The following is a 25,299-nucleotide window of genomic DNA, read 5'->3' as shown; positions in this document are numbered from 1 at the left end:
CATGCTTTAAAGCAAGCTCCGCTGCCCCTGTAGAGAAAGTGTTAAATTCTGTCATGCTAAAGGTCACAGAGAGACCCAATAAACGCCCAGTTTAACAATGGGGAGAAATATTTTTATCGGTAACCTTTTGAGAAGCTAGTTTAATTGCATGCTAACAGTCACTCACTGAGGGCTGCTAGGAGCTACAGGGAAGGCAAATGACAACAGTTTGAAGGGTCGTTAAAGTTTGACTCTGGGCTTTGCTGAGTTTGACGGGGTGGGTTCCCTGCACGGCTGGCATGTCTCCAGCGCTGCGGGAGCATCCCTGCAGCCCGGCTGGTGGCACAGGGTGGCAGCCAGGAGCCACCACTCCTGCAACACAAGGGCGGGTGTAGAAAGGGTGGTGGGGTGGAGGGTTTTTCAGAGGACCCTGCTGAGTTTGGGGATGTCAGAGCTTTTCTTCTCGGTGCCTTTTTGTATGCAGAATGCAAGAGCTGCGGTGCACAGGGTGGGGAGGATACCCCACATGCATCCCCCAGCATGGACCCAGCTCATTGAGGGGTTGGAGCAGAGCACCTGGTGGGGCCGGGCAGCTGCAGCCCATCACGGGGAGCCTTTAAATTGGTGCTGCCCAGGACAGCTTACTTCTGGCAGGAGAGCTGAGAGGAACAAGAGCTCCTTTTTGCAGGGCTTAAAGAGGTACTGACGCCACCGTCAGTGGCAGAGGGGCACAGAAGGCACTTCCCTGCCGCTTTCTCAGCCCTTGCCAGCAGAGACAAAGACCAGGAGGGTCCCAAGGCCTGTTTGGAAGCCAGGAGGCTACCACCAGGAGACTCCCTCCAGGTACGTGTGGCATCTTTTCAGCCTGGTATATGTGCAACAATCACTGCAACTCATTCTCCTACTGCTGCTTCTGTTGGCTGTGGAAATGCTGCAGGCCCCTGCAAGGGCACTGCCCCCAAGTGTCCCCGTGTCCTGCTGGTGGCAGGTGGCTGGTCACTGTGCCCCAGGGCAGAGCTGTAGCCTGCGGGGCTTGTAGTGATGGCTTCAATATTTCCCTGCTCTCTGTTCCCGGGGAGAGAGGCTGCAGCTCTGCTAAGTGGCCGAAGGACTTGGAGCTGGCCTAGGTGAAAGTGATAATGGTGATAATTGAGGGCTAATTATCTGCTGCTGCTGGCAGTGGGCCACCAGGTGTCCTGGCTGGCACAAAGGCAGAGGCCAAGAGCAGTTCCCCCACTGAGGTCTGGCAGAGGAGAGCTGCAGTTTTGCTGCTCTTTCTGGGAGGGTTTTCTCCAAATCTGCTCAGTGACCTCCCAGAGGTGTCCTGTGCCAGGGAAGGAGGTGGTGCTCAGGATGTCTTTGGGGGCAGGAAAAAAAGAGAAAACGCTGCTTTCAGTTCAGATTGCTTCCTTGTGGTTCTATTACTTTGGCTCAGCTGAGCAAATCATCTAGCTTTGAATTCACTCCACAAGTATTTCTGCTCAGGTGGTGCCCCCTTCTCTAACCCCTAATGATACCTCTGATGTCGTGCTTAAGCAGGTTGTTTCCCCTCTATAGACTTTTAATCTCATAATTTCCCAAACTGCTCTATCTTTATCTTTCTAGGCTCTAAATCTCGATTTCCATCCCATCTATAATGGCTTGTTTCAGTTGTTGAGCGCTTACAATGCAGAAATTAATGTCTCCATTTTAATAGCTGTAGGGAAAGTTAGGTGCCAGGTCTGCTGCAGTGCAGCAGGGTATCTCAGGGTACCTGGGTGCGAGTTTGGCCGCAGGGTGTGGGAGCTGCACACCCACTGCAGAGCCTGCTGTTCTCTCCCCAAGGGCTGGGTGTTTGCTCTCTGATTATTTAGGCTCCCCTCCAGTACTTGGCCTAAGCGAGTTGTCAAGAGATTCAGGGAAGTATCTTTCAAAGCAGGCTTCACCTGGAGGAAGCACTTGTGGGAAGGGCTTTGTATGATGACAATTAAAACTGGTACCATGGGAGGAGCAGAAAGGGGTCAGGACTCAGTTCATGCCTACAGCTGCTGGACCTGAGTTGGGGACAGCGAAGCTGAGTCAAAGCAGAGCCTGTATTTAAGGGTGCTGAGCACCCTTAGACCCTGTGGATTTGGGCAGGCGTAGGCACTGGATGAAGCTCTGGACCTGAGCACCTCAGAGAGGCACACTGCATGGTTTAGGTCGGACACACGGCCAAGGAGTGCTTGTGATAGCCAGAATAGCCCTGCGTGTGCTGTGGTAGCCAGAGCTGCTCGATACTAATGGCACTGCTTCCTGCAGGCATTACAAGGCTTCATTAATAAGTGTCAGGATCTGCTGCTGAAGGGGATGGAGTTGTGTACAGCGCTGTTACAACTGCACGAAATGAAACGGGAAATTAAACTTAGGGTGACAGCAGTTGCTGGAGGAAGCAGTCCCCATGGGAAGCCTGGGGGACCTGGGGAAACATCTGCTAAGAGGACAGGACTGAGCGCTTTGGGGATGTCAGATGAGCTATGTGGGGCTGGAAGGGGATAACACAAAGTTATCCCTGTCCTAAGATGTGTGGTTTCACCTGGCTGCACATGGAGCTGGTGGTGTGGTGTGGGGAGCAGCTCTGTGGCAGCCCTGGGGCTGACCCGGGAGAGCCAGCCTGTCTCCTTGTCCATCCGCAGTCCTGCCCCCGTGTTATTTATTTATGTTTTAGCAGAAGCATAATATAAATAAAGCACCACCATAAAAATGTCAGGAAAAGTTCAAACCTATTCATTATCCATTTCACTCGGATTAAAATTTCCATCAAGGCTGCTTGGTTTTGACTTGAGTTGCTTTCCTTTTAATGAGCTTGATATAGAAGGTAAAAGATGCTAATTCATCCTTACATCTCTATCATCTCTCAGCTTTTGCTATATAAAGCATCAAGGTCGCATTCTGGGGAAATGTCTTTTTACCAAAGGTGCCATAATAATAATGAAGAAGCAATTTGTTTCAGCAAACTGCCTACAGTAATGAAGCTTAATTATAACCGTGTTATTAATACTGCTGCTTAAGGTAATTCACTTCTGAGCGGGGCGCAGAACAGTAAACTATAATTTAAACAAGAATCGAGACCTAATTTAAATCATCAGATCTGCTATGGAGAAAGGCAAACAGAATGACTGTGATCGCACGCAGTTTGGAGTTTTCCCTCTGCTTGGCTTCCTGCGAGCGTCTGGAGCTGGGAAGGCTGCTGCAGAATGTCTCGGTGGTTTTCTCATCACCGTGCTCCTTTCTAAGGGCTGAAAAGGAACAGAAAGCAAACCTTCCCTCTCTGCTTGGGGGGACACGCTAATGCTTAGGCACCTGCAGGCAGCTTTCAACTGCTACCGACCTCTAATGTCTGTATAACAACAACAAAAACCTGTATGCTCTAAAAGAAAGGTGATATATACACTTATATGCCTGCAAAAAAAGCTTTCAGGGAAGCCCCAAATGGTCCCCAGAAGCTCTCCCCTGCCAGGCATGGCTTTGCCCTCAAGTGCCTGGCCTCGACTCGCTGTGGTTTGTGGGATGTATGAAATGCCACTGTTAGCAAAGACTGATTTTTCTTCTGCTCCATGTTTTTGGGCATTCAGCTGGAGCTCTGGGACTCTTGCAAGTCCCTGGTGCCTCTCATCATGCTGCTGCTTCCCCTCCTGCCTGTCCCCATCTGCGTTCCTCCACTCTGGGTCTTTATTTTCCAGGCTGAGCATCTCCATCCAGGTCCCTCCTGTCTAAGCCCATTCCCTGCCTGTCAGACACGACTGTTTCATGAACTTCACTTTCAGATGCTCTTCCCTTCTTTCAGCCCTCTGCTTCCCCCCTTTTCCATGACAAGCTCCTTTCCCTTCTCACTGCTGTAAGCCCTGACATCCTCCTTCCCCAAATCCCTCATTATTTCGGTTTCTTCCCCGTGCTCTCTCACCTCAAAGCCTCCTTTCCACACCCACTCCCTCCAGCAGCCATCTCTGCCTCTGCTTCAGCACTCAGACGGTTACACAGGCTCCGTGAAGCCAAGTGACATGAAATGATATTTCTACGTTGCCAGTAATGACGTTTCCTTGCAAACCCCTCTTCAATAGCAAATAGTGAAAACCACAACAGCCTCTTTCCCTTCCCGTTCCTCTTCAGGGCTCGCTGTCAAATCTGTATTTCCAAATCCTAGCATGCAAAATTCATTCATCCGTACAGGGTTCAGGCGGCTCAGTTTGCTTGGTGATTACACCGAGGTTCACCCTTGTCACTGCCAGGTGTGGCTCTGTTCGAAATCGTGACAGAGGAGAGGAGGTGTGGAGGAGAAGTAAATACGCCGAGCGTTTCTTCTCGGGAAGGGGAAAAAAGCCTCCATCACGGTTCCACTTGACTGCAGCCTCCTGCGGGCTGTTTCGTCTCATATTATCTAAGCTCCAAGGGGGTGTCCAATTTGAGGAACAATAACTATAAAGTCATTTACGGTCCCCCGCCGAGGCACAGCACATGATAGCCTGTGTAAGGCAGCAAACAGACGTGATGGCCTCTTCTGCGGAGCTGCTCTGGGCAGTGGTGCAGGTGGGGTGGGCGCTCCGTGGTGTGGGACAGGCAGACCCCCCTCCAGCACCAGGGGCTGGCAGCTCACCTCGCCTGCTCCCAGGCCAGCAGTGACACGAGGGTGATGCTTCAGCCCCTGCTGTGCTGGCAGCAAGGTCATTGGGGCTGGCACAGTGCTGAGGTGCGGGTGCCGCCTGTGTGCTGCAGAGCTGGCCGAGGCTAGCATTTTCCTTCCAATTTCCTACTGTCATGCGGACGTCCGTGCAGCTCCACGGAGGTTAAAACAGCTGTGATGAGCCCATTCAAGCTGCTCCTGCCTGTGGAGCTGGTTCAAGAGCAGGAAATTGGATGGAAGAAGATAGCTCAGTGCCCTACCTTCGGAAACGTGCTGGAGCGCTTGCTGCTTGTGAGCAGTGTTACAGGGACCCCAGGACGGGATCAGAGGGAGAGGAGAGAAGCAGTACAGGGTCAGGGGGCTGCCCAGTGCTCCTGGGGTGACTGCGTCATGGACCAGGAGCTGTCTGTGTGCAGGGACCTGGCTCCATCCTGCTGCTGCTGTTTGTAAATGTCCTCCCTTTCCTGCAAAGCTCCTCTTCACTGCCTCGTCCTGATGCTTTCAGTGTTTTTCTACTTGTGTGTGATGTTTATGAATTTTTTGAGGACCGTGACAAAGCTAAATTAATGAATGGAAGCGATGTTTTCCTGGCACTTGAACTCAGTCCTGCTCCTCTTGGTTATTGCCCCAGCTCAGCTTCCAACAGCCTGAAATCAGGGGGTGGCAGACTCACAAACCTCCCTGCAAACACCTCCCAGGCTGAAGGACAGACTCCTACCTGTGTCCTCAGGGGGTCTCCTTGTGGTTGGGGTGTGCCTAACAAATCTTTTCCTCGGGAGGTTTTCAGCATAATTTGCAGGGTGAACCGCCTGTTTTAATGCTTCTCACCACAAGGCTTTTTGCCAGCCTTGCTGGGAGGCTGGGGCTGCAGCCCTTGCCCTGGGACAGTGGTGTACCTCTGCCCACACCACAAAAAGTGTGATGTACTTGTGTCACGTCGAGTTTGGCCCTGGCTGTGAGCAGCAGCAGTGACTTTGTCACCCCCAAAAGGCTGACACAGGTGGGGCAAGAAATTATCCAGGTCCTTTATCCCCCAGCGCTCCTGCTTGTGGATGCTCTTCCTTTCCTCAGCCTTGCTTCTAGTTGTTTTTTTTTTTTTTCCGTGGGGGTGTCTGTGCTGCTGTGGGGTTGCTGCTGGTCCCCTCGGTGCTGGTGGCTTCTGCTGGGCTCACTCGTCCCGGCTGCCTGCTCTGCCGGCACACTTCAGAGCTGCACTCCCGACCTACAGGCGTAATCCCTGATAAGAGACTTGATCTCAGCAGGGGAGAGTCAACTGGCAAACACCACGAGTGATATAAAGCAGCCCAGCAGGACTGAATGCATTACCTCGAGATTATTTTAAGAGAAGGAGGGAAGAGGGAAGAGCCAGGAAAGACAAGTAAAACCCAGGTATTGAATTTTCCGGAGCATGTGTTGCCTTGTGAATCACCTGCTACCTCCCAAGCCCTCCTCACACTAACTTTTAAGGTTAAAAACAGGTCCAGCATCTGTCTGGGAGATGAAGTGGTGCATGTGGTAATGTGGAAAAGCTGGAGGCTTTCATCCCTCCTGCTCGATGTATCACCCGGCACAGCAGAGAGACTATAACCAGGTGAGGGGCTCTGCGAGCTGCTTGGGGGTGGCTGCAGAGCCCAAGCCCTCTGAGAACAGGGTGAGAGCTGCAAGACCTGGGGGTAAATGAGCTGTGTCCCCTCGGGAGGTCTCCTCAGGGCAAGAGTGAACCAAAGGGAGCGTTGGGAGAAAAATGATAAGGGATGCACCTGCTACGTGGGATTTAAAAATACCCCTCTGAACTGGCAGCAGGACTATTCCTGCTAGATCTGTTTAAAGAATAAATTGTTTCAAAACGAACAACTCGATGACAATTTATATGGATGTTCTACATGATTCAATACTGGGGGAAAAAGATGAACCTATTACAGTAATTAACTTATTGCACATCAAAGCAAATGTGCTAAGGAAGCTTTTCTGTGCAGTGGTTTCCTTCTGTTCAAGAAGAAAGTGGGGAAAAAAATAGTGGGAATGGTGCGTCCTCCCTGCTGCTATGGCTCTCTGGTTGTGAGTTGCTCCCCAGGGGGGTTTCACACATGGAGACCACCACAGGGTGGCTGGGAAACCTCCTTGGGTCTGTCTGTCCCTCCCCAGAGCCCCTCCAGAGGAAGTCCTTGTCCTGGGCTCCCTGAAGAGCGCCCACAGAGCACGAGGTCAGGGCATCATGATCCGTCCTGAGCAGTCCCTTAGCTTGGATCTGGCAGAAAGCAGTCTGAGAAAGGGAGAAAAAGTAGTCAGCAGGGACTTGAGGAAGAGCAGAAGTTTTAATTGGGTTTTATCTATTAGTTAATCAGGAAGTATTTTGGTGACAATTAGGTCAAAGCCTCTGGCATATCTGTGAAGCAGACATCCATCATTAGCCCTACCTGGGCTTGCAAAGTGGTATTTATGAGTTTCCAACTGGTGAAAAAGCCCTTCTAAGAAATTAAGGTGAAATTCGCACTCTTGACCATGGGGGGAAGGCTGTCAGCCGTGATTGATGGCCAGGAGCAGGGCAGAACAGCTGTTTATTGGGTCCGGCACCGTTTCAGAAACCTTTGTCTGTCGGCAGCAGCTGGTCCTTGAACGCATGCGAAGGTTTTTTGGGGATGGTGGCACCCAGGACTGGGGCTCCTCCAGGAGCTGCCCCTGCTGCTCCAAGCCAAGTGGGCACCATGGGGACCGTGCCCCGGGTGGATGGGCTGATGTGATGTGTGTCTGTGACCACGCATGGCACTGCTGGTTTTCTCTGAGGGGAGCAAAAGGAGCACCTGCAGAAGAAATGATCACAAAAGGCCAGCACATGGCACTACCACAGCAGGCTCCCGCGCGCAGACGCTGGGTTTTGTGATCCGCAGCCTGTGTCTCCGCAGGCTGCTCTAACCTCATTGCTGCAGTGAGAAAATATTATTTTCCCTGAGATGGTGTGCATGCGTGCCAGTCTAAATGAGTATTTTTCACACGGCTCTGTCCAAACATGTTTAAGTCCTTAAAACTTGGTTACGTGCCCAGCGCTCTTCTCCAGGAGAGAATAGGGAAGGGAGCAGCCTGGGGAATTGCTCCTGTGGCTTTGGGGCTGGTGCCTGGGCAAAACTCAGTGCAGGTGAGACAAAAGGAGGTTGGCAGGAGGGAGGGTGAGCAAGGGGAGGCCAGGAGCTGGAGAGGATGGCCACGACTGAGCCTTCCTGTAGGGTCCAGGTCTTCTGCTGAGTGCCACCAGGTCTCCTGCTGCATGGTTTGTTACACCTCCTTTATGGGGCCATGAAAATTTGGGGTGGTGCCCAGTGAGACCTGCGTGACACCTCGTCCTGATGTCTCCTAAAGCATTTGGCTGGCTAAGCTCCTGCCTATTCTCAGGGCTCTCTAAGGCCCTTTGTAAACATGTAAAGTTTAACTCCCTTATTGCAGTTTGCACTGGCAGATGAGCAAACTGACTCTATTCCCCGGAATATCTGTGTGGGACAGGATGACAGCATGTGTAGAAAAGCTATTTAAGCACACTTCAGTTACTTTTCTTTTGTGCTAATACTGGTCCATTCAAACAAAACAATTTATTAGACGGGGGTCAGGCGAAATGGCAGCTGTGTTTGGGAGGCTGCGTAGTTATAATATTGACTAAAGATTGTGTTTTTCAATTTTCGAAACAATGTTAGAGCAGTAGGTGTTCTGGAAAGGAAATTTATTGCAAGTCAGTGAAAGATTTGGATACAACTACAAATCATGCTTTTAAATTGTGGAAACAAAATATTTCATTTGGTCTCACCTGGGTTTTGTTTGGGGGTGTTTGCTGGCTCTCGCTGTGCTTTGTCACTCACTGACATCTTTTGGATCTTGATTTTTTAGTTCAGTCTGAAATGAACTTTATTATTTTCAGTCTATCAAGCTCTCAGCATATAAGAGAACCTTTTCCCTGGCTTTCAGGTGAATTCCCCAACCGTGGAATTCACTTGGATGAAAAAAGTCCAGGTCTGCTGCCCTGCAGGGCACCTTTTAGGATGTGTTTGTTCTTTTGGGCTGTGCTGGGGGTTGTACATGGAACAGGAGGTTAGGATTTTCCCTGGGGAGTGAGGAAGAAAGTCTGCTGTGTTGACTTTGTTACTGCAGACCCTCAGGAAAGTGTTGCAATTTCCCAGGCATGAAATGGGAGTGATGGGTTACGTCCCTTTCCCAAAAGAGCGTTGGGATAAATCTGTTCAGCACATACTGCCTCCTGCACGTGGTGAGCAGCTCAGCAGGGGGAGCGAAGCCGAGGCTGATCTGCTGGAAGTTTTCTTGCCCTGAAGGATTTCCAAGCCATAAAGAGGAATAGTAATAAGCATTTAAGGGTCTTTTTTGTTAAATAATTCTCATTACAGAAATGTTAATTGGGTGTCTTATTAACAACCTTCTTTCAGCCTGTCTAGCTCTTAGGGGAGGGCAGGGGGAGAGGGCAGCCCTGTGTCACAGTGCCCGCTCCAAGGTGCCAAGGGGACAGGCAGGGGACGGTGCTTGGAGGTGGCACTGGATGGGAAAGGAGAGGAAGAAATCACCCTGAATTACCAAGGCCAGGTATCAGCAGCTCTGTTGCTCGGTTACACGAGGTCCCCCTCACTAAAACAAACAAACTGGCCATTTCTTTGCAAGTTTGCAGGAGCCCTCCTTTTTTAATTAGCTGCAGCAGAGGCTGTTCAGCAGGAAATGTATTGAGCTGCTGGGCACACTGGGTACATCCCTCCTCTAGGTTAAGTGGTGATTACTCCTAATTAGGAGCAAATAAATATTCTATGGGCTTTGGACTGCTGCAAGTGACCAGTGGAAATCCAGAAGTGTTGGAGGACGTCTCTGTGCCAGCTGTGAGTCCTTGCTGAAGCCGTCAGCCCCTGCCCTGCTCAGCTCCTCGAGAGGAACTGCAGCTGCTGGGGCCTTGGTGTGCAGTGGGGCAGGACGTGGGTATCCTTTGGGTGCACAGGACCAGCCCTGTTGGGCAGGCAGCAAGTAATACATGGAGAAAGAGCACAATCTGGGTAGCAGTGTTGTCTGAAAAGTGTTTGTCCAGCAGGGCTGCTCCTTCGAGTAGGCACTGATATCTTCAGTGTCCAGGCTGCGTGTTGTAGATGGAAGGATGTGCATAAATGCATGGAAAACCAGGGGAGATTTTCACACACCTGTAAAGAGAACAGTGGAGGCTGAATTTCTGTGCTGGGCACGTCAATGGAGCTATGCCACAAAGGAGCTGAGCCCTAGCTGAGGCTGGCATGCAGTCCTCCCTCCCCACTGCTGCCAAGTGTCCTGCTCTTCACTTGCTAAGGTGTTCGTACATCTCCCCTTGCTCCCCACAGCTCCTGTTCCGCAGTGCAGTGCCCTTGGTCTCTCCCCATTTCCAGCCTCCCTGGAGGTTCTTCCCCTGCAGCCCTGAGTGCCCGACTCCCCGGTGTGTCTAACAGCCTGGCCCCGGGCGAGTGATTCACCCTGCCCCTTTGGCACAGTTTCTGCAGTGGCAGAATAAGGCTAATAATAATTACCCAGCTTGCAGGGATGCTGGAAGGCCTAATTAGCTAATGTCCATAAATGCGGTGCCTGCACCTGGAGTTGCTGTTGCTGTGTTTCTGGTGCCTTTGGATTCCTTTTCCCTCCTGCTTCCCAACTGCAGGCTGGTTACAGTACATCCTGGAAGGAAGGATGAAATGCGGCTGCAGCTTTGTCTTTTATTACGTTTCTGTTCTGTAATAAACAGCAGTGGGTATTCATTATTATTTAAACACCCCATGCTTCTGAAGTCTTATTTAGGCGGCGTTTTTCCACAGCATATGTTGGAATTTACAGTAAGTGCAGTCACTCTACAGTCAACATTTGGTTTCTTTCACCCACAGACTGTGGTGCTAATTAGGGGAGGTTTTCCCTTGTTATCTTGGAGGTCAGGCATAGCAATTAGCATTTTGCAGAGATCTAAGAATAGAAGTGGCAGAGCTCAGCCTGAGGGAAGGCAGGTGGGGGGACGTGGCCCTGTGTCCCCAGGGTGCTCTGTTTGCCTTGGAGGTGCTCGGAGGAGCTGGATCCCCTTGGAGCAGCTCTGACCCTGCTGTGCTTTCTGTACCACGTCATGATCCAGTGTGACCTCTGGGCAGCCCCCATATATCCAGCCCTCATCTGTGCTGCTGTGTTTTGGTAGCTGCCATCAAGCCAGGCCAGCAAAAAGAAAAGTGCAGTTGCCTTTCCTTGTCAGGAGGGTTCTGCTTCTCCACCAGCATCTTGTGCAGAGGTGATGCCACCCCAAGCAGGGACCCCCAGACTACTGACCCATCCTGGCTCATGGAAACATAAGGACCACAAAGTGATCATATCCCAGGTTGGAAATAGGAAAAAACACAAATTTAATCCACTGAAGAACCAACCAGTGCCTGTGCCTTTGCTTTCTCAGCAGCAACCCAACTGAAGAGGGCTATTGAGCTTCGCGGCCAAGCTTAGGAACTAGATTAATTAATGAAGGGCTGAAATGGGCTGTCCGTGATCCTATGCTCCCAGGCATTAGCCTGTGATGAGTTTCTGAAGTGTTAACGGGGCTGGTCAGGGTGCAGTGTAAATAAGGGCACCGGAGCCTGTCCTGGTGTATTTGCACAGCGCACAATGCAAAGCTTTCCAGGCATGGGCTTTGATATTGTAGAATCAAATTAAACTTTTTCCTCCTCTGAACTCCCTCCTAGCCAGTGATGCCAGCTCTGTGGGATAAAGAGCACCGCAACCTCCAGTCACCATGGCTGCTCTAGCAATTTCGCCTTTTATACACACGCGCAGCCTAACAATAGCAGAATGGGTCCCTGCAGGCAGGGAATATCAAGCAAAGCCGCTTTTGTGATTCTGCCTGCAGTGCAAAGCGAGCCCTGCTTCGTAGCTCTAGATATTATCTGCAAGCTGCTCTGTGTAACTTTATTTAGATCTTTCTGCATTAATTGCATGGAGAAGGGCTCAAAAGTTCAGAATGTGAGAGAGGAATCTTTGATGTAGGAGGCTGTTGTCTCGGAATAAAGCTTTATATTATTATGTAAAACATAAAGGGCATTAGTTAGGAAACTGTGCTGATTAATTTAAGAACTCTGTCTTCGCCAGCTCTTCCCCCTCCTTTGTTTAATGAGAGAGGGGAGGGAGTCACTTGGGAAATGAACCTCTTGCCGCAGGCTTTGGGCAGAGGACGGCATGTGAGATGGAGAGGCTGCTCCTCTGCACGGGCCTCATGTCCCAGCCCAGCCAGTGCTCCGCTGAGGGTGTAATGAGAAAGCTGCACCTTTCCCCCCTGCCAAAATCAATAGGGAGACCTAGGGGGTCACCTAATTGGATACTGCTCACCAAGAGGCCGCTGCAGCAAGAAACCCAAGCACGGTGCTCCAGCCTGCCTGCCAGATCATAAATCATGTTCCGAGCCTGGCGCAGGCTGCTCCCCATCTCGGTGCTTCATTGACTGGGAGCTGTGGCTCTGCTCTGCACGAGGGAGCTGGGGGCCCATGGGGATGTGCCCGGGGCTGTGCTGGGCAGAGCAGGGCTGCCCAGCCTCGTGGTCGCACTGCCTTCCCTTGTGTTTGTCTAGCAAGGACGTTTCCTTTGTTAAAACAAGGGGAATTACTTGGTTTTGCTTATTTACTTTGGCACTGGCTTTGGGAACGGTCCAAGGATGTTGGCTAAACAAAAGCTAATTAATTGGTGGTGGCTGGTGCTGCCCAGCCACCGCGGGGTCCCGCAGCGAGCAGGCTGCTGAGGCTGGGACGGGAGCCGGGCCTCCTGCTCTGCCCCGCTGGGGGCTGCAGCTGCTTCTGCCTGCTCCCTTCCTCTCCATTTCGTTGTTCATCTCCTCCCCTGCTTGCCTGATGCCTGCAGATTCCTGCTGCTAAATCACCTGCCGATAGGGGATGTTTCCAGCTGCACCACAGGGATGTGAGGGGAAGGAAAAGGGGCTGCTGTGAACAGTGGTTGGAAAAACAAATCCTTTGGAAAATGCTGGGCGAAGGTAACTGGGAAATGAGCCTTGCCAAGCCCCCGATGGAGCTGAGGCAGCTCTGTTCTTTGGGATGCTTCCTTGGGATGTGCTGCTCTGCCTGGAGCTCACCTTCCATCGAGCAGTAAGCCTCGCACTAACCAGGTCAGTCTCCCTGATTCACCTGCAATTAACAAAAACCCGCACTGCCATGTAGTTAGCAGTGGCCTGAGCTGGAGCTGCCTCAGGGTTTGGGGTGTCAAGCCCAAAGTCTGTAAAAAGGCACATAACAGCTGGGTCTCAGAGGTGTGTGGGGCTCTGGCTGCCTGCTCTGCTGCTAATGCACCTCTGCTGCAACATCCCTGGAAAAATGCAGGGAGCTTGCTTGAGAGCCTGTGCGCTCTGCCAGATCCACCCAGAAGGATTGCTTCAAGAGGAGCAGGAATAATCACCACAGACCCAAGATAAAAAAAATAATAATCAAAGATTAATCCTAAAAACTCTCCTTTAATCTTTGTGCTTCCAGACCTAGTCTCCCTTTCATCTAGGACTTTGCTGTTCTCTAGTTATTCTACGGCTACAGCAACCACAAGGCTGTAAGAGGGAAAGGGGAAAAAAAAAAGATTAAATTAATGAGCAGGTAAGCAGGTTTATTATTTCGTCTGATCCTTCCTTCCTTCCTGCTAATTTCTCTGAGCCAATTTGGGAGGTAGAGCCTATAACATTAACTTTGTGACAGACTATTGTATCCATTTTCTTCCTTAAACCATTTATCTGAATGATATTAAGATCCAATTTGCATAGCTACTTTAAGGAACAGTGCAGTGAGCGTGTATCAGCCAAGCTGTGGCGTCTGACAGGAAGCGCATTTGCTGGCATAAAAATAATGAAACAGATACTTTCAGCTGCTTGTAATTATAGAATATACACTACGCCATAATTACACAGTAGCAACAATAGCAGCCGCAGCGCACGAGCTCTCACCTTTGTGGGATCTGCCTGGCAGAAGCTGCCCCCGAAGGCTCTCGGTCCGAAAGGAGCTGGGGAGTGCAAAGATCTGCTGCTTAGGAAGTGTGGCAGCCTTCCTAAAGGCTCCAGGAAAAAAAATACACTGCCTCTAGAATGAGTGGGTAGAGCTGTAATTATGGAAAAGATGCAAAGGAAGCTGCAGCAGAATCTGGGGAGCACTTGAAGAAGTGGGAGGCAAAATGCCTGCTTGGAAAATGGGTGAGCATCCTCTGGAGCGTGGCTGGAGGCTGTCCTAATGTTTGCTTCAACATTAAGGCCAAGGTTAGATCTCTCTGTGCACTGGGCATGTGAGCAGCTGCTGCACAGAGAGAAGCCTCAGTTCTTAAGGATGCGTTGGAGGAGGAGGGGGGGGGGGGTTGTGTGTGGGGAAGTGATTGTTGTGAAAAGGGGCTGGGAGTCACAGCAAAGCCAGGACTTACACTGCACAAGAGCTGGCCCCAGGGAGGCAGTGGTCTCTGAGGACTCATTCCACTTCTGGTGCCAGCATCTGAGTCTAATCCCTACTTCTAGCTCATTAATTGAACCACAAGACGAAGTTTTAAGGCCAAGTCCTCAGCTGCAGTAAGTCAATCACCTCTGGTGGAGCCGAGCCAGCATTTGCTGGCTGGTGTGGGCTCTCCGGTCCCTTACATCACTCCTACTTGAAATACTGGTGGCACACTTTGGTGGAAGGGAGGTTGGAGTGGTTTCTGTTTTATTTATGGTGTTGTGCTCTTCAAAACTGCTCTGACAAACTCTGGTCATTCACAGCTTCCAAAATGGGTCCAGATGTCAGTGTCCTGCTTGTTCCTCCGCTGTTCTGTCTCTAAAATCACACCAAGATAATTCTGTGGTCCTATATACCGAGCTGGCTCTGCAATAAGAGGGTGATTTGAGGAGAATCTGAGCCCCTCAGGCATCATGACAAAATCTGATGTGATGGGAGCGGGTTGTGGGAATTCGGGATTGAAGAGAAGCACTGGAAGGAGGTTACCCATGGCCCACAACCTGCCTGGTGGTTTCTGGGCTTCCTGCCCTGTGGCAGCAAGGAAGGAGGCAGCCGTTCCACCAGGAAGAGCGGGTGGCCACATCCTGGATCCCGCATCCCATCCATCCAGCGAGCGAGCAGCCAAATGCGCTCCCCGATTGATTGGGCCCCGGTGGCAGTGCTCCCAGCCCTGGGCTGGGCTGCTGCCAGCGGCGAGCACAGCACGAAGCAAGGTGTGTGTGTGGTGGGGGAAATGAGTTACGGCTGCTGGCGGAGGTCGGTGTCCGGGGCAGCTCTCACTGACCCGTTCAGGAAGGCAGCGGCGGTGATGGATTCTCCGTTGGGTCTGTCTTGCTGGGTGATAAAGCCTTTAAGTTAATAGTTATGAAGTGGACACAGGAAATAGCCTTCAGCACAGCACGTGTCGCACCAGGCTGATGTTTTTTAAGCCTTCCTGATTTACAGCGCTGGGCTGGGTTAACTCTGCTGTGGTTACACCTTGTGGCCGTGCCTGGGTGAATATCCAGTCCCCAGCCTGTGGCTCTGAAAGGGAGCACGGGGCTGAGCTCAGTGCCTGGTGTCCACAAACAGCTGGTGGTTTTAATCCCAAACGGAGCAGCAGGACAAACCCCTGACAGATCCTGTGTGTGCCCCAGCTGGGATCAGCCCCCACAAGCCAAGTCCCTGTGGGGATGTGGGGGCTCCATGGGCTCTGCTCTGCCTCCTGGACCCAGGACTTGCTCCTTTTGCTTCCCCAAACTTTTGTTTTTAATGATGTTTGTTACAAAGCTGTTTTGCTGCTTTGTTTCTCTCCATCTACCACCTCCTTTCAATCCAATTATTGCCTTGTTGATGGTTCCTTGAATTTAAGTGATCGCTTTTGTTTGACCCCTGACTTTGAGGTCCGTCTCTCGCAGCCCTATCCAGCACTGTCTGGCGAGTTTCTTCATTTCATCTTCAGCTGCTGGAGCTGCCTGGACTTCTCTGAAGTGCCGGTGCTGTCTCCGAAGTAGAAAGCTTTTCAATTAAGCATTATTTTTTTAGGACTCATTAAGGGGTGTACTTCTTCGTGGGTAATTATTATTAATGGCCTTTCTTTTTAGCAGAGGCTCGCCACACTTGCAGAGAAGGGGAGTGCTGACAGAGCCGTGCACCGGGGGGGCCGGGGGTGCGTAACTGGAAGTGACGGAGAGTAATGTCTCTTACGTTCCTTCATTAGTGGCACAACACTTCTAAGGGAATGTGTGATGGGGAGCAGCAGGGCATGGTTTCCACCCCCTGCACCAGCACAAGGGCTGCTGAGGCAGCTCAGCGGCGGGCAGGGGAGGTTCTGCTGCGGGGCTCCACACCTTGCATCCCTCTGTCATCCCTGAGAACAGGCAGGCTGCGATTTCCATGGAAATCCTTTTGTCTGTGAATCCCAGAGCGTTTCATGCTCCTTACAGAGCCAACCTCGCAACACTCTGCGAAGACAGCTAATTGTGTCGTTGTCGTTGTGCAAATGAGGAAACAGACGCTTCGGGCTCCTGACACAAATTGGAGGCTGAACAGGGAGCAGCACAGCCAACCTCTGCTGCTGGGGCTCCTCTGTTTCCCGGAGCTGCCCTTCTCCTGCTGCTGTGCCCCTTGCCATGAGCTAGAGGGCTTCCCATGGGTCCATGGTTGCTTCCTTCCTCCTGTTCCCTTCCCTGGGTACACACTTTCTGCCCCTGAAGTCTTCAGCTCACAGACTGCTTAATATGAGCTGGAGGAGCCCGTGCAGACCTGCAGGCACCCAGTAATTCAGTTTTCAGCCAGGGCAGGCGGACACGGGCAGTCAATTCCTCTCTCCCAGCCTCCCCCTTCCCCAGTGCATCAAAGCATCTCCAGCACGCTTCTGTGCATGACCCGCTTCTGTATCCAGAGCCACTCACCTCGGCGTGAAAGCTCATAATGCCGCGGTGATCCCGGGTGCTCTGAGACCCCCATCCACCTGCAGGCAGAACACAAACCACAGCCCGGAGCGAGGTGCTCTGGGCAGACAACGGCACAGCGCGTCCCTCCCCAAACGCCAGTGCCTTGCCAGCGCTGCTAGTGCAGAAAGCAGAAAATGGGACACGTCCCTAGGAAGCCCAGGTCTCAGCTTCTCGGGGAGATTTGAGCAGAGATGAGTACAAATGCTATACCCAGAAAACTCCTCCGTCTGCCAAAGGAAAGCAATGGAGTGAGAAAGGCGAGGGGCGGATGTTTGCAGAAGAGAAGTGCTCCCGGGGCCACCTGAGCAGGAGGGACAAGCTGTTTGCTCTTATGGTGCTTTGTGGTGCCAGTGGGGATGTGGAGCAGGTTGTGCCATCCCCAGGTGAAGCCCCCAGGACCCCAGCAGGAGCCTCTGTGGGCAGGGAGTGCATGAAGGGCTTGCAGCGGATTCAGGGTTCATGTGTGATTCAAGCATTATACAGCCAAGAGCAGGATGATGCTGCAAAGCCGTTCCTAGGGAATGTGACTGTCCCCTGACTTACGAGCAGTCATTTGGTGAGTTTCTCTCCATCAGTTAATGCAAAGTTTCCCCTGCTGCTGCCAGCTGAGCCTACACTTAAAGGAATTAAACTCCTCCCAGGGCCCTGTGCTGCTGAGGGATTAAAACACTGACTGTGCCGTGGCTTGCCAGTAGGCATCTCTGCAATCTCCCCCAGCCTGCTGCATGGAAAGGCAGTGCACCAACCCCCAGGCACTGATGTGGGGTCCCCTGCCTGCCTGGGGATGGAGATCTGCTCACTCGGCTGCCCTGGCTCTGCAAACAGGCAGGACAGCCAGCATCAGCTACACCTGCTGCTGCTGAGAGGGCTGAGCTGCACGCGACAGCCAGAGAACTACTTTATTATTTTATTTTTATTATCTTTTTAATGAAAGCTGAGGCTCTGGAGAAGGATGGGGAGGCCTTTGCATGACCCCACCAAAATATCTCATTATCCTTCAAGGATGGGCAAACACCCACACCGATAAACACTTGACTAATGGACAAGCCTCTACATCATAAACATTGCCTCCCCGTTTGCACTAATTGTCCTCCTTGTCACTGCTCTTTGCAGAGTGACAAATGATTTGGTTTTAATGGAGATCAAATTCCCCTGTCACTCTTAAGTAATCCCTTTAAGCCAAGGATGAGTCATGTGGACAGGACAGAGCATGTGGGGGAGAAGATTTCAAAAGAGATGTTCCCTCCGTACCTGAGTCATCAATAACAGCGATTCCAGACCAATTTTCCCCACAGGCATATTTTCTCAGCCAAAGCCACTTTGTTTCCTGTAGCAGAAGCAATATTTATCCTTCCCCATGCTGCAAGACCAAGCGAGCACTTGATGGAATTAAAAGGCAACTCATTCAAAACTGGTGCACGAGTGCCTTTGAGACAACTCACGGATGCAGGGTCATTTTCCAGTGATAACTTGGTAAAAGAATTATGACCGATGTCCAGTTTCTTTTGTGAGCTGTTTAATAGACTAGAAGTGGGCCAGGCTTACAGTGTTCAAGACGTGGATGCAAGCCTGAAGGGTCCCAATCTCTGGGGACTCATTTGCATGCTGGGTTTCTGCGTACTCCCCTCTTGGAACTAAATGTTAAAGGAAAAGTAACAAATCCCTGAGTTCTCAGCCAAAGTTAGTGAAAGTGTTACATGTGAGGTAAAGACTGCTGCTCCCTCTGCTCAGGCAGCGTACCAGGAGGAGAAAGTCCTCCGTTATCTAGGGCGCTCACGCAGCAGTTCAGAAGAGTTTACAGAAAACCTTCATTTACCGGGGGCCACGAAGCATCTCTCAGTGCCTGTTACAAACTTCAGATCTAGAGGAAAAGAGAAACATAACAAATGTGTGACGGTGAGAGCAGGAGAATGGAAAGCATTGACCTTAGGCCTTCTCAATAGCAAGGAATTTCTTTATACCTAAAGAAAAAAGGAAGAGTACTCTGATTGCTGTTAATATGATCTGAAGGAAAAAAAATCTTCTCAACCCCAAATCTGTCAATTTAAACATAAGCTAAAGAGCAAAAGATGGCAGCCAGGCAGCTGGGAGCCACGTGGTACCGTGCTGGTGTTAGTGCACCTCGGCTTGTGCTGCTGCTTGCTGGGACCGAGCTCCAGCATTGCGAGGACAGCAATTAAAAAACCAGCTAGACGCCACCAGGTAGGGAACCTTTCTGCTCCTCATCTGCAGAGGCCAGCAAAGGAGTTGTGATATTTGGTGTTAATGTCATATTCGCATGGTAAAAGCATGTTAGCCCATGTTTTTGTCCGACAGCAGATGATTGTCACATCAGAGGTTTTATTCTGGCTCAGAAACCAGAGAAGCACTGTGAAGCGCAGAGATTTACCTGGAAGATATGTCAGGAAAGAAATCAAACAAGCCACAAACAACTCCCTTTCAAAAATTATCTCGGGGAGTTAATGATGTAACAAGCCTTCAAGATCCAGCTGGGTGAAAAAAAAATCTTCCAGCTGCGAGTTGATAGCAGCCTCCCATAGCTAGGAAGTTATTAAAAATCTTGCCCCAAGGAAGGGCCCACTGTACGACCGCTGCCTTGCAGTTGCCAGATGATCATTCTGTGATTTTCTGAGGTGATTTTTTTTATTTTAGAAAACAAATTTAAAAATAAAAAAAATAAGAAAAAAAAATCCTGAACTTAGCTTCTCATCTGCCTGACTCTCTTATTCTCTATTTTTTAGTTGCAGCTAGCATAAAATAGAAGAATCATTTCCCAGGATTATGCAGTGCTTTCTGCCCAGAGCTGCACAGCTCGAGCCTGGTGCATCTGAAGCCCTTTGCAGCCAGCGCCACGGGTGCCACGGAGCCTCCTCGCTCCATTGACTTCTGTGACCCTGCAGCCACCGGAGCTGCTGGGGGATGGCACGTACCTGCTCATCTTTCAGCTTTTGTTTCTGTCTGCCAGAGTTTAAGCTCTCCGGGGCTGGGACTGCTTCTTCCAGGTTCTGCGGCGTGTGGCAGGCGGGTCCCACCAGGACCCGCAGTCGCTGTGGCAGGACGGAGACACGGTACGGGTACGACTGACTGCGTGTCCTGGTGGGCTCCCAGGTGGCAAGTCAGCTCTTGCTGGCTTTCTTTATTTCTGTGGACAAGAGATGGGCCCAAAACACGGCTGCTGAGCACCGATTTGTAGGACCCGTGTGTACGCCGCAGTCCTCCGCTGACATTGCTGCGCTAGCAGAGGTGAGAAGCAGAGTGGGGAAACTGGGCCAGCAAAACCTTTCATGTAGCAGCACTTAAACCAGCAAAGCCGTGATTAGCAGGAACGTCTTGCTCATGTGAGGTAATTTTATTATGCCGTTTTAGCAGCCAGCATTGAGGATGTGACCTTGTCCAGGCTGAGAGGACACAGCTGTGTCCCTGCTGGAGCTCGCTGAGACCCGGCCTGCGTGGGATGGAGCGAGGTGTGCCTGAGCCTAGGGAAGGCTGTGTGCTACTGCCTTCCCAAAGTATAGCCTTACAGGAAAATAAATGAAAAGATGACATTTGGTCACTCTCCAAGGACATGGGATGGACAACAGGAGAGCAGCTGGACTCGGTGGAAATGAGATTTTCACAGCAGCTGCTAGGAGAGAGCGAGGCAGCTGCAGGAGCAGCACTGGGGAAGGCAAAGAGCTGCTGCTGGAAGGGTCCGAGGGCACAAAAAGGCCCTGCGTCCAGGGGATGGTGCTCCCTGAGACCTCTTCTGACCCACCCTTCTGCCACTTCCACAGCATCCCAGTCCCACAGGCAGGCACAGGGATCTGCCTTCGCTGCAGTGCACCCGTCCCCCACCCCTAATTTGGATTCATTTCCCTCTTAAAGAGCTATCACATTATTACATTATCACATTATGCAAACCAAACATCGCAAAAAGGCAGATAGTTAACAAACAGACTGCGAGATTAGGGTTTGCCTGTGGGATCCAGCCTAATCAACTGGCCTCCTTATCTGCCTCTGATCAGGGCGACACGCTTCCGCATCCCGCCGAGCCAGGCAGCGCTGCGGTCCCAGAGGAGTGGAACAGCATCTCAATTACATATCTATTTTTTTATCACGCTGCCGAAGTAATGAGGGTCCCAAGCTCTAAACTGCTAAATATCACTTGAAGTCAAAGAGACAAATATGCACTAATTACAGGGAAAAGGCAGCGTCCAAACAGGCGCTCCGGTTCAGGAGCTTGGCTCTGCTGCTGCCAGCCCCCCGCAGGTGTTTGCGGTCACTTCTGCATTTTCCCAGAGACCTTCTCTAACTATTGTGCTCTTTTTGCATGGCAGCAGGACGTAGGAGAAGCTTGCTGGGGAGGCACAGCCAACTTTGGAGGTGGAACATGTGAACCAACAGAAGGAGCACAGGGTGCCTGTTTTTTGGCCAAGCTCAGCGCTGTGTCCCCCCAAAAAGTTCCAGCTGTGTACCCCAAGGGACAGCAGCTCACAGAGCACACTCCCCCTCACACACACCCTGCATTGTGCACCCTCTGAAGGAGCTGGGGCAGAGGCACGTTCTCACCATGCCCACCACCCCTGTTCCTCGCTCTCTTGGCTGCAGCTGCAGCTAATCCTCGTTAGATCATCCCATATAACCTGTTCAGCTGTAAATCGCTTCCTGCTGAGCACCCATAATACACAGATTGGAGGTAACTTTACTCCAGAGAGCCAATTAGTGCAAATCTAGGCCTGGTAATTACAGTGTGATAAGATCCTGGTTGCTGATATCTCTGGGCAGATAAGGCACAAGGAAGCAATCTCCTAATGCAATGGCAGTTATTATTAAAGCTTCACCTCAGTCCCACAAAGCCTTCAGTAGGTTCAGCATCAGGCCTGTGCTTGTGCCACCAAGAGCAAGCTGGTGCTCCAAGAGCAAGGCAGGAGCTGGAGGGAAGAGCTACAAGCAGAGGTGGAAATCCCCTCCTCAGCTTTTAAAGCCCAACATTAGGCCTCCCGGTGGTGGGTAGGCATCAGCAGGTGAGTTTTTATCTGCCTGGGTTCTGCAGAAGCTGCTGTTTGTGCTGTGCCTGGTGGGAAACCCCAGTGTTCGTGTGGATGTGGGGGGCTCTGGGAGCTGGGGTGTACCCATGCTGGGGGTCTGCAAGTGCTCTGTGCTGTCATTTTTTTAGCCCCGGGGTAGGCTGGAGTGTTCCAGCTGATGTGCTGGTTTCACATTTTCCTCTACCTGTGGGTAAGAAGTGGAGGATCTGGAGCAGGCTTGATTGTGTTGGGGGAAAAGAGGATTTCTGCCAAGGAAAGAGTGCCTGGGCAGGACTATCTGAAACTTCCATGCTGTGCTGGAATAACTCCCCTGAATACAAGTGAAAATCAGGTCACGCGCACGTTTTGGAGGCGTTCATGTCTTTGGATCTGATGCACTTTTAAGGATGGTAGTGCTGCACCCTGTCTGCGCAGCTCTGAGTAATTTGCAAACGGTCCCAAACTTCTCCTCCTACTCCAGCCCCCAGCAATAAAACGAGTTAATTATCCCCACACTGTGAAACCTGAAACTGAAGGTTATGCGTTTCACTTCAAGATGTGAAAGGGGGCTGGAGTGCTTGCAGCTTATGCTGGTGTAAATCAGGAATAATTCAGAGGAAGCCAGCATGGGGACTTTTGTATTTTTATATATATATCCAACATTAGAATTCCTTTACATACAAATAAAGGAATTTCTATTCTGAATTAGGGGGATAGAGGACAATGGGCAAAGCAAAGAAAGCAGAAATGCCATCCACAAGTCTCGTGTGGGATGTTACAGCACAACCTTGCACCCCAGCCTGCTTTAGAGCTGTGCTTTGGGCACTCAGTATGTGTGAAGTGTGGGGCTTTAACCAACTGGTTAGAGTAATTGTTATGAAATTAGAAGCTGTATAACATCAGGAACAGGGTAGTAAAGGATCCTAAACTTCCCTGACGGTTCTGGTTGTTAATGTCTGCCTGTAGCTTAATTACATCATCAATTGCATTAAATAATGCAGGACCTAACTGGGGTTTAATGAATACATTGCAAAGGATAAATTGGACTTACAATGTAACTGGTGTCCCTTTATGGAATCAGGGAAAAACTGGAACACAAATTCAATTTCAGCAGAGTAAAATTGGATAAATAAACAAGAGTTACAAGCCCAGCCTGGAGCAGCAGCAGCTCCCCCAAAATGGGGGGGGGGGGAAACAGGCAATGGGGTCTGGGTCTGCCTGCCAGGCTGATGGCCCTGTCCCCTCCTAGTGTTTCACTGTGACCCCGGGGGGCACTTTCCCAGCCAGCCCCCTGCCTGCTGGGCTGTGACAGCCCATGCAGGACATGGGATGAAGCAGCGGACTCATTTTCTCCACATTTCACTAAAAGCTGTTTGCTTTTTTTGCTTAAATAACTACCGTGTTTGCTCTAGAGGTTCTGAAGCACCCAGCCAAATTTCCTGTGTTGACGAGGAGCAAACAGTCCGGCAGAATGGGAGTTCCCTGCAACAAGCGATGTTTGCAGAGAAAATCCAGAGGCGTTCGCTGTGTTCTGAGCTGTTGCTTCATTGAGAGCGAGCACTGACAGTGCTTGTTCGGTGTCATGATAAACCCCACCTAAGAGAGCTATAGCATCCTGGGATGACTGGAGGAGGGAATGTAAACTGATAGGCAAGCTGCTGCTAAAAGGCATGTGACACCGGCTTCGGCATGAGACCAGCTGTCTTTAATTTAAATCACAACAGGTTGAGTAGAGGAGTCCGTCAAGGAGGAACGAGCTATTCCTATGGCGACCAGGCTGCAGGAATCGCTGCGCTTTCAGGGTGGTGCAGGCAGCAGCGAGGCACGGGGAGCATCACCTCCTGCCACACAGGCTCCTGGTGCTGCTGACTCATCAAGTGGGCCAGCAGTACAAAACCCAGGTCGTTCAAATATTTATTCTGCGCCCCCGAAACGTGTTGTCACCAGCGTGCCCCGTTCCTTTATTTTCTCGGCTGGAGCCAACCCTGAATCCTGATGTCCTTCCCCCCCTCGGAGATGAACCCACCGAGCCAGGGGTTGCTTCTATTATCCGTGCAGTGATCAGCCTATTGTCAGAGCTTGCAAATACACAAATAACAACAGCAACCCAAGTGGGAGGGCAGCGTGCTGGAGGCATCACTCTGGGGCTGTCAATTCAGTATCTCTCACTAGTGCTAACCATGCTTTAAAATTATAATAAAGCACAAAGGGAGCTCAGGCAGAAAGGTAACAAGCTGTGATGCCAGGGAGCAGCCTCAGCTGAAATCCTCAGTCTGTAGAGCACCAAAAACACAGGTTTGCAGATTCTCCAGCGTTCCTGCTCATTCATCACCTCTGCCTCGTCCGTCTCCCCAGTCCCCCATCTGCTGGCCTCTCCACAAATGCCATTTTGCCCCCTCCTGGGCTCCTTCTAAGCAGATGACACTTTTTTTCTTTACACCAAGTTCCAGTAATTGCTTCAGAGCTGTTGACAGCGAGGCCTCCCAGAGACAACCCTGCGTGTAGGTGTGTGCAGGGATAGTTCTGCTGCACCCCGTCCTCCTGCGAGGCAGCTTGGGCTGGGGGTCCGCAGGCACCAACCAAGGAAAGAGACCCAGCACCTCGCCCCTTGGCTTCTCTTTCTCTCCACGCTTGGGTGTGAGCTGCAGGCAGGAGAAGAAGAGGTTCAGAGCTGAGCTGAAGGCAGTCCCGTGGCGTGGGGCTTGGCAAGGCAGTGCCCACGTCCCTGCTCCCTCCTTGGTGGTATGGGCGCAGCCCTCCCCGATGGCATGGTATCCTGATATCCTCCCCTCTGCCGAGCCCTGTAACAAGGCAGCGATGCGGCGAGCGCGTGGCAGTGACCGATGCGCGGGGCTGATTGTCTGTGTGGAGATGCTGAAAGGGGTCGCGACTCTCTAAGTGCTCGTCAGAATGAAGGATGACAGCCCCAGACAATGAGACACTTCCCTTCCCTTCTCTCCCGCTGTTAATGAGTGCTTGGGCATCCGGCACTGCAGCTTGTTTTATTTTATTTTCCCTCTGATATTTCTCTATCTATTTATTTGTTTAATCAATTTTATTTATTTTAGGGTTCTCCCTCCTTTTACCACCTCTGTCCTTCCCCTGCCTTTCTTCTGGCTTCTGCAGCTGTTTGTGTCGGAGCCCAAGCAGTTAGCACTCTGAAAATTAGGCACTTGGATGAAACCTGGGAGCGGAGCCTTTGCTGGGACTGAGTCTGCCACAGCCCTCTTGTCCCCCAACAGCTTTATCCTGAGGCCACCCTCGCAGTGTTCCCCTGGTGCTGGGGGTGGCTGAAGCCACTTTTTCTTCGCCCTGGGAGCTGCTGGGTGGGAGGTGATGGGGTGTGGAGCAGGATGTGTGTGAGGCGGACACGTGCAGCCCAAAACCACCCCAGCCATGCATGGTGGGAGCTTCCTCCCATGCAGGAGCAGAGCTGGACCTGCAATGGGACCGTGTCCTCCCCAGGGATGTGGGCTTGGGGCTGGTAGAACAGGGGTGGAAACGTGGGGTTGCCCCCCAGGAGAAGGCTGGGAAGGATTTAAGCAAAGGCTAAATCAGAAGTCCCTTGCTGTGAGTGACTGGGGCAGCTAATTAGAACCGACAGAACATATCTTCTGTTCCCAGAGAGGAAACTGGGCTGAAAATGAAAGTGCATTTGTCAAAAAAAAAAAAAAAAAAAAAAAAAAAAAAAGTCTCCCGAGCTGTTGTGCCCCTGACCAACCTGCAAAATGCTGGAGGACAGGGGATCGCGT

General features: G+C 51.2%; 1 long non-coding RNA gene across 2 annotated transcripts in view; it reads left to right on the top strand.

Annotated features, from left to right (window-relative positions):
- The first annotated feature begins 615 nt into the window (after window positions 1-615).
- Window positions 616-25,299, top strand: part of LOC106020390 (uncharacterized) — a 31,980-nt gene continuing 7,296 nt past the window's right edge. For both annotated transcript variants that reach the window (XR_001195870.5, XR_005260963.2), the window contains exons 1-2: window positions 616-822; window positions 19,283-21,544. This is a non-coding gene — a long non-coding RNA (uncharacterized lncRNA). The remainder of the gene's footprint in view (window positions 823-19,282; window positions 21,545-25,299) is intronic.

Source organism: Anas platyrhynchos, chromosome 25 (assembly GCF_047663525.1).
Source record: "Anas platyrhynchos isolate ZD024472 breed Pekin duck chromosome 25, IASCAAS_PekinDuck_T2T, whole genome shotgun sequence".
Taxonomy (NCBI): Eukaryota; Metazoa; Chordata; class Aves; order Anseriformes; family Anatidae; genus Anas; species Anas platyrhynchos.
This window is presented reverse-complemented; position numbering and strand designations above follow the sequence as displayed.